Consider the following 7,840-nt stretch of genomic DNA (forward strand, 5'->3'; position numbering starts at 1 on the left):
CAAGGACCTTTGAGATCACCTAGCATAAACCCTCCATTCTATAGCCAAACAAACTGAATTCCAGAATTTTTATTGTTTAAGAGAATTTATTAAAGTATTTCTCTCATAGAAGTGAAATGAATTACCTGCTGAATTTATGATAGGATCAAGACTAGAATCAGTACAGTGCATTGGGTTTATATTGAAAAGAGAAGTTAGGAACTGTTTGGGGGTGAGGGCGGAGGCAGGGGGTAAGGATCAATTGATCAACCAATAAGAGTTCATCAGGTGCCTGTCGTTCATCTTTCGTTTTTAAAGGCATCTTGGGGTGATATCTTGACTTGTGCATGAATTGGATTTTACGGCAGGCAGAGCTGCACAAAGTTGCTGGCCTCACTCTCTCTTCCAGTGTCATAGAAGTCCAGTGGCAAGACAAAAGTCAAGATGACTGGCCGTGTCTTGGAATGCAGTGGATAACCTTGGGGTCTTCGCTATCTGACCAAGCTCTTAAGTGCTCCACAGTGCCTGCCTTACCTGTTCATTTTGTGGGGGCAGTCTTCACATGTTTGAGGTAGATATACCCCTATCTCACTGACGGGTTTGAGGCCTGTCAGTTATCCTCCACCTGGTTTAACCTGTCTTCCAAGAGAGTTTTACTGGAGTGTGACTGCTGCTCATGCTACAGCTTCTTGGAGCCACAGGTGATAGATAGTTGGGTGAAAGGTGGATGCCAAAAATGGATGAAGAGCCCTGAAAAGGGCTCAGGATGCCCTCACACCAGATGTGCTAGTCCTCTCTGAACACCCCATACTCCTAGCATAGCGTCATGCACTATACGAGGCACTACAGTTACAATTACGAAGAATGAAACAATCCCTAGTGGTAAAAACTGATAAGTACCATTTCGGACATTACAAATGCCAATCACTCTATCGATCAACAAGCATGTATTAAGTGCTTACCAGATGCCAGGCACTTGCTAAGCATAGCAGGATATAAAGAAAAATGAAAAAAAAAACCAGTTCTTGCCTATGAAGAAATTACATTCTGCACACAAAAACAGGCACAAAAAAGATCACTACATAGAAGGTAGAAGGCAGCCTTAGAGAAGTAGGTACTAACAGTTGGGAGGAATGAGAAAAGCCTCTTCCAGAAGATGGCACTTGAGCTGTGTATTTCTCATCAACTGTAGGCCAGTAATCATGGACACTGGGACAAATTCCAATCTAAAGATTAATTTAAATAAATACCTCCAGGTGCTATGATTACATCCATGGAGGAATTCCATCTATTGATGGAAATTTCAATTTCCTTCATGAATGGTTATGTTCAAAAAATTATTATGGTGGCCAACTCCCTGTTGAGTTCCTTTGAACTTGCTAGACTTGGCCTCAGATAAACTGATAAGCAGTCATCAGACCTGATACTGGCAGGATCTGCCAGAACCTGTGCTCCTTTGGCATAGACTTTGAGAACCTAATTCCCTCCATACTGGAATGAGTCAGCAGAGTTGGATATTGGTGAAGTCTAAGTATTAACATTCAGTCTAAATCTGCAATGGCCTTTGGGAATCTTTCTTGTTTCCCGAATTTATTTACCTTTACATTTTCCAAATGCTGTGTCTTGATAAAGTTTGCATCTAATTTGTAGTTGAGAGAAGGTACCTTCTAAAAGACATTTATTAGTAGCATGCTTTGGGAGAAGAAGAAAATCAAGGATGGAACAGTGCCATTTCTTAGTCCTGAACAAGAAATACAGTCATTGCACTTAAATTTAAAAAGTGTACATATTATCGCACATGAAATAGCATAAATGTGTTACATATAAAGTACACATAAATGGTAATGCTAGCATAATGTGTTACAATGGTAAAATTTGCCTTTAGCAAAGCACATTCCAACATATTTATTTCCTATTTTATACAGTGCCTGGAAGGAACAAACCTCCCTGGGCATTTTAAACTGAAAAGTAAAAAACAAATGGGGAAATCATTGAAAATGGTATTCCATTTCCTACCCTGCCTGTTGTGCTGTGTGGTATGTACCTTCTTCCAGTCCAGAAGTAGCTACATTTCAGTGTTAGCTGAGGAATTACAGGTAAAGTTGTTTCTACAGCTGATTGGATTGAATTCCACTCTCCTCAATCAAGCCAACTTCCCACTGATCTGAATAGGAGTGTTGTCTGAGAAAAGATGGCGGAATTAAGCCCTATAGTTTGCGAAGCCATTTGGATGTTTTTCAAAGTAGTTCTCATTCCTTTCTGTATCACAGTGGCTCTTCCTTGTACAAAGATTTCATTGACTGCAGAAGGAGCACCACATATGGAAAAGACATGGAAAGCATGAAGCAGATTGAAGGTCTGGCCGATATCATTATGTGTGAAGGAGCAAATGTTAATGAAGTTTTTTAAGAGCAAAGCCTAATGCATGTCTTGACTATTTGCTCCACTGAGAAACTAAATATTGAGAAATCAATCTTGTAGCTTTATGTGAGCTGAGGTTTATGGGATGGGACTGAGCCAAGCTGATATAGCCAGATTTATTTTGCATGCAACCTTTTTGATCTCTACACATGTGAAATGCAACACTGAAAGACTTCAATATTCAATAAAGACTTTGCATTGCTTGGAGAAATAAGTCAAGAAGCATGATATTCTTTTCAAGACAAGATTATCATATTTTGCCACTGAGGCTCATGCCACCCACTCTGGGTTTTGGCGCAACTTTTTAAAATAATTACAAAAATAACTAACAACCATAATAATACTGTATAATAATACAATACATAAAAATGCCATGCCATCTTTGTTATTCTTCCCTTGCAAGGAAACAAAAAGGATGGCTGTTAGGGGGGTGTTGAATAGTAAATGAGTTATCTGAAGAAAATAAAAATATTTCATCTGGATAGGAAATCAGAGCAAGTGTCTGAGGTCATTAGGTGAAGCTGGGTTTGGTGATAGTAACTATACAACTTCCAGGAGGAAACTATATATATACTATATATATATATATATATATATATATATACACACACATATTTATTTATTTATTTATTTATTTATTTGGCTAAGAACTGGTCAATGGTCAAGCAAGGCAGATGGCCAGAAAAACAAGATGTATTTTGTGTGTGTGTGTGTGTGTGTGTGTGTGTGTGTATATAGTGAGAGGTGAGAAAGGCCTATGGGTCTATTCTGGTTTTTAAGGTGTTAATTTTCTTCAGTATTTATTTGTGTGTCCTTTACCAAGCTATTGACTTTTTTGCTTGTATCCCTCTCATTTATTAGTTCCAATATGGGCTCCTTAAGTCCTTTCTCATAAAATATAAATTCCCTGAGGGTAAAAATTGTTCCTTTTTTTGGTTTTGTTTTAGTACCCCACCCTCCCCATGCCTAGCACAGGATGTGGCTCATGGTGGTGGTGTTAAGTCATTCAGTTCTATCTGATTCTTTGCGACACCATTTGGGGTTTTCTTGGCAAAGTTGCTAGAGTGATTTATCATTTCTTTTCCAGCTCATTTTACAGGTGAGGAAACTGAGGCAGACAGTAATAAGCAACTTGCCCAGAGTCTCACAGCTAGTAAATGTCCTGGTGAGTACTTAATACATTTTTGTTGAATTACTTTGAAGAGAGAGGAATTTTATATTATTCAGTTTTTGAAGACCAAGATATATATCATTTATTAAGCATCTTCATCATTCAGAGGACACAGCTACTCAATTACCAAGTATTATTGATTCTTTCTCCATGTTATCTCTTATTTGCTCTTTAAAAAAACAAATCCAACATCAACATCCTAATCAAGGCCCTTATGAAGACCCACAAAGGTTATTACAATAATAAGCACTTAATAAATATGTTATCTATCTCCTAACCATTCTTCCCACCTCCCACTTTTTATCACCCCACCCCTTCTTATACATCCTTCACAGAGCTGTCAGATTTCAAGGATTTCAGAGGATTTTGTATGGGAAGAAACCTTAGATCTCATCTTGTTTTTTTTGGTATTTTAATTTTTTACATGTATTTGGTATTTTATTTACCCCTAGTCACATGTAAAAACAATTTTAACATTTATTTTTAAAACTCTGAGTTCCAAATTATCTCCTTTCCTCCCTCCTCACCCTCCACTGAGAAGGCAAGCAATTCGATATAGGTTATACATGTATAGTCATACAAAACATTCCATGTTAGTAATGTTGTGAAAGAAAATATAGATTCCCCCCAAAAATCCTCAAGAAAAATAAAGTTTAAAAAAGTATGCTTCAATGTGTATTCAGACACCATCAATTCTTTCTCTGGGGATGAATAGCATTTTTCATCATAAGTCTTTCAGAGTTCTCTTGGATCATTGTATTGCCAAGAATAGCTAAGTCATTCACAACTTATCACCTTACAATATTGCTGCTAATTTGCACACAGTACATTTCACTTTGCATCAATTCATGTAAGTTTTTCCAGGTTTTTCTGAGAGTATCCTGCTCATCATTTCTTGTAGCACAATAGTATTCCATCATAATCACATACCATAATTTGTTCAGCCATTCCCCAGTTGATGGGTATCACATCCCCTCCAACATTTGTTATTTACCTTTTCTGTCCTATTAACCAATCTAATAGGTTTTTGGTAGTGCCTCAGAATTGTTTTAATTTGCATTTCTTTCATCAATAGTGAGCTAGAGCATTTTTTTTTCCATATGGCTATAGGTAACTGATTACTTCATCTGAAAACTTCTCACATTTTAATCATTTATCAATTAGGGAATAGTTCTTATTTTTATAAATTTGACTCAGTTCTCTCTGTCTGAGAAATGAAGCCTTTATCAGAGAAACTTGCTTCAAAATTTTTTCAGTTACTATTGCTAACTGTATTTCCCTACATCCTATTTCCCCATTTATTCTATTCTCTCGCCATTCACTCTGTCCCTCCTCAAAAGTGTTTTGCTTCTGACTACCCCTCCCTAAATCTGCCCTCCCTTCTATCATCCTCCCCTTCTCTTATCCTCTTCCGCTCGCATTTTCCTGTAGAGTAAGATAGATTACTATACTTGGTTAAGTGTGTATGTTATCCCTTCTTTGAGCCAATTCTGATAAAAGTAAGGTTCACTCACTCCCCTTCACCTCCCCTTCTTCCCCTCCATTATAAAAGTTTTTTTTTCTTGCTTACTTGATATAAGATAATTTACCTCATTGTACTTCTTCCTTTCCCTTTCTCCCAGTACATTCCTTTCACCCCTTAATTTTACTTTTTTTAGATACCATCCCTTCATATTCAACTCACACCTGTGCCCTTTGTCTATATATACTCCTTCTGACTGCCCTAATAATGAGAAAATTCTTATGAGTTACAAGTATCATCTTCCCATGTAAGAATGTAAACAGTTTAACCTTATTAAGTCCGTTTTGATTTCCTTTTCCTGTTTACCATTTTACACTTCTCTTGAGTCTTATATATGAAAGTCAAATTTCCTATTCAACTCTGGTCTTTTCATCAAGAATACTCAAAAGTCCTCTTTTTCACCGAATATCCATGTTTTCCTCTGAAGGATTATGCTCAGTTTTGTTGGGTAGGTCATGATTGATTGTAATCCTAGCTCCTTTGCCCTCCAGAATATCATATTCCAAGCCCTCTGATTCTTAGAAGCCACTAAATCTTGTATTTTCCTGACTGTGGCTCCATGACACTTAAATTGTTTCTTTCTGGCTGCTTGCAATATTTTCTCCTTGACCTGGGAGATCTGGAATTTGGCTCTAATATTCTTGGGAGTTTACATTTTAGGATCTCTTTCAGGAGGTGATGGGTGGATTCTTTCAATTTATATTTTACCTTCTGGTTCTAGAATATCAGGGCAGTTTTCCTTGATAATTTCTTGAAAGATGATGTCTAGGCTCTTTTTTTTTTTTGATCATGACTTTAAGGTAGTTCAATAATTTTAAAATTCTCTCTCCTGGATCTATTTTTCAAGTCAGTTGTTCTTCCAATGAAATATTTCATATTGTCTTCTATTTTTTCATTCTTTTGATTTTGCTTTATTGTTTCTGGATTGCTCATAAAGTCATTAGCTTCTATTTGCTCAATTCTACTTTTTAAGGAATTATTTTTTTTGGTGAGTTTTTGTACTTTTTCCATTTGGCCAATTCTACTTTTTAAGGAGTTTTTTTTTTCTTCAGTGAATTTTTGTGCCTCTTTTTCTATTTGGTCAATTCTGCTTTTTAAGGCATTCTTCTCCTTATTGGCTTTTTGTATCTCTTTTACCATTTGGCTTAGTCTGGTTTTTTAGGTGTTTTTTTCCCCCCAGTATTTTTTTGTGTCTCCTTTACCAAGCTGTTGACTCCTTTTTCATGATTTTCTTACATCATTCTCATTTCTCTTGCCATTTTCCCCTCTACTTCTCTTACTTGATTTTCAAAATCCTGTTTGAGCTCTTCTATGGCCTGAGACAAGTGCATATTTTTTCTTGGAGGCTTTGATTTTGTTATCTTCTTCTGAGTGTGTATTTTGATTTTCCTTGTCACCATAGTAACTTTCTATAGTCAGAATGTTTTCCTGATTGTTTGCTCATTTCCCAGCCTGTTTCTTGAGTTTCAACTCTTTGTTAAAGTAGGGCTCTGCTTCCAGGGTAGAGGGTGCACTGTCCCAAGCTTCAGGGGTTTTATACAGCTGTTTTCAGAGATAGTTTTAGGCACTTGTAAATTTTCAGTTCTTCCAAGGCGGTATGATCTAAGGAGAGGTGTTTACTACTCTTCTGGCCCATGTTGTGCTCTGAGTGACCATCAAGCACTCTTTTCTGCCCTGGAACTGTGATGAAGGTCCCTTCTCCACTGTGGCCCACAAGATCATGTTCACTAGTGCCTCCTCTTCACCCTGGCAGTGCCACCCAGGACTGTGACCCAGATCTTAGTGAGGGCCAGCAATAAAGTCCTGCCTCAGTGCTAGCAAACAGACCCCTATAATCTCCTTGTGACCAGTTGTTTTACCCCTTTACCATCTGTGGGCTGAGAGTTCTGGAAGAAGTTGTAGCCACTGCTGATTCATTGTCTCCCAATTCCAGGGTCTGGGTCTGGGTCTGTGCTCATGCAGCCTGTGCTGGACTATGCTCCAGTCTCATCCAGGTGTCACAGACCTTTTCTGCTGAGTTGTCTTTGGCTGGAAAATTATTTCACTTCATCTTTTTATGGGTTCTGGCATTCCAGGAATTGTTTTATGGTATTATTTAAAGTTGTTTAGAAGTGTTTTGGGGAGAGCACAGGTGAGTCTTGCCTTTTCTCCACCATCTTGACTACACCCTCTCCTCACCTTTTTTTTTTAGAGATAAGGAAACCAGAGTCCAGAGAGATGAAATGTCTTGCCCAAATTTATAAAGAAAGTAAGTGGGAAACAGGGAATCCAAACACTTTCTAATTTTCAGATCCAGTGCTTTTCTGATGAAAATACACTGCTTCACTTTGTGCAAAGACATTATCATCAGCAGAATAAATGCTAGCATTTCTATAGCACTTGAAAATCAAGGCTCAGGATATGTTTTTCATTTACTTTATTTTTCTTGCTTTTTATGACATGGCTAATATGAAAACACATTTTGCATGATTTCACATGTATGTTGTTGTTCAGTTGTCCGATATTTTGTGAACTCACTTGGGGTTTTCTTGGAAAAGATACTGGAGTGGTTTGCCATTTCCTTCTCCAGCTCATTTTATAGAAGAGGAAACTGAGGCAAAAAGTGTTAAGTGACTCGCCCAGGCTCCCTCAGCTAGTAAGTGTCTGAGGCCAAATTTGAACTCAGGAAGATCAGTCTTCCTGACTTCAGGCCCAGCATTCTATCCATTGTGCCAGATAGCTGCCCCTCACATATATAATTGATTTCA

The sequence above is a fragment of the Phascolarctos cinereus genome, unplaced genomic scaffold, assembly GCF_003287225.1.
Source record: "Phascolarctos cinereus isolate Bilbo 61053 unplaced genomic scaffold, phaCin_HiC Scaffold_726;HRSCAF=1367, whole genome shotgun sequence".
NCBI lineage: Eukaryota > Metazoa > Chordata > Mammalia > Diprotodontia > Phascolarctidae > Phascolarctos > Phascolarctos cinereus.